We start from the raw sequence: 1,875 nt of genomic DNA, 5'->3' as shown, positions 1-1,875 counted from the left end.
ATCTAAGCGGTTATTACTCCTTCACTTCGTCTGCTTCTTTACGCATCCGTGAACTTTTGTTAACCACAAAACAACTTAATTCACAGTGGTTCTTACTTTAACTGCACAGGACTCAATATCTATGGGTAGTGAATTTGTAATGACTTCGAAATCTGCTTTAATACATACCAGTAAAATGAACACCCCGACCGATGCAGATACCAATTACCATACCTTGTCCTTTTTCAGCAAAATGAAACTGTATAAATGCAAAAAGTATTGATATTTTTTCCTTTTATTGATTTTACGATAGCTTTAAAGACTTTCCATTTGAAACGTGCACGGAAGGGATTTTACTCTATGGTGCAATGCAACCTTTTCCATGCTGTGAAAATGTACCCCAGTCACACCCTGTTCTCTCTTTTAGCGGACCATTGGAGACTAAGCTCGCTCGAGGGTAGGCACTTATAAGGTTTTCTTGGTGCATAAAAGACGAGACTAAAGAGCTGTGACAAATAAGATGTACCCCTTGTCATCCGTATAAGACCTCCGGGACCTTGAGGAGATTTTGAAGTCTGTTGCAATGCAGATACTTCATCGATCGACAGCCTAACTGTTGCGCATTGGCTAAAAAAAACCAGTACAAAGTTATCCTTTTATTATCATTCGATGCGTCATAAAAGGAAAACATGTTTATCCCCTGCCGACTGCAATCTGAAACACACTATCTCTTCTTTCAAAATCGACAGAGATAGTTACACGTTTACTCTAAATATGCAGTGTTTAGTGTTTCGAAGGGTTGTCTCCCCCCCCCCCACCGCCCCTCCCCTCTCGATCTCTCTCAGAGAAAGTGAGAATCCGGATTCTATCCTCATTTCATGATTTTGACAACACAGTGTATGGTTTTCATTTTACTTTATAAGTTCAAATGCAATGCCGAAGTTGAATTTTGTAATATTTTTATAAAGTCAGCTGCTTTAGCTTCAAAGTGAAATTGATTATAGGGATTCTGACTGTAATTTAGATTCACTGAATGTTCTTTTATTGTCGCAAAGGAATTCCATAAATAACTTCACGCCTCTGAAATTGTTTGCTTTGCCATATTATTTATTGATTGGTTTTTTTTAAATAACTGTGAGTCGCTTATACGTTACTGCAGTTACAGAGAGTTATTTCAGCCTTTTCAGACCTTTGACAACCTATAAGTGGTGAACTTCATGTATATTAACAATTATCGGCCCGACCATATAAACTGCGTTTCTGAGAATCTGTCTCCGCTCGTCCTTTTTGTCATATTTCCATTTACAACTTCCCGACTGACACCTTTCGAAAAATAAACCGTAAGAGATTATTTGGAAGGGAGATCAGTTGGAATTATCGGAGACAAAAGATACAGGTGATGTATCAGCGTTGAATTTGCATGTTGAGGACAAACATAGCCATATGGTTGAGGTCACGTATGGTGGAGGTCCGTCATCTTTTTTCATGACTATTTGGCATGCATATTAAATGGATATACCTCCTGGGCGAGATGTTCAGTAGTTAACTTTGTTATGATCCTTTAGGTCAGTTGATCAAATTCCACGTACATCTGGAGATTCTCATTACGACTGTTTTGATTAAATAGTTCAAGATGGCAAATATCAATAAAGGCTTACCTCTATATAGGCTCTAAACTAGATCACTCATGCCATTTAAACGTTAAGGAGTATAATTTTGCCAACATTACCTGTAAAACGTTGAGAGTAAAAGAATCTTCCACTATCCACATTATTATTTTATAAACATTTACACGCACAGCACTATATTCGCTGTATATAAGTGGAAAACTACAACTTACGAAAAGAGACTGACATTATAAAATTGCACAAAAACAACATGTTCTAATTAGACTTT

This window comes from Patiria miniata, unplaced genomic scaffold (assembly GCF_015706575.1).
Source record: "Patiria miniata isolate m_02_andy unplaced genomic scaffold, ASM1570657v1 HiC_scaffold_20, whole genome shotgun sequence".
NCBI classification, from domain to species: Eukaryota; Metazoa; Echinodermata; class Asteroidea; order Valvatida; family Asterinidae; genus Patiria; species Patiria miniata.
The sequence above is the reverse complement of the archived record's forward strand: the minus strand, read 5'-3'. Positions refer to the sequence as shown.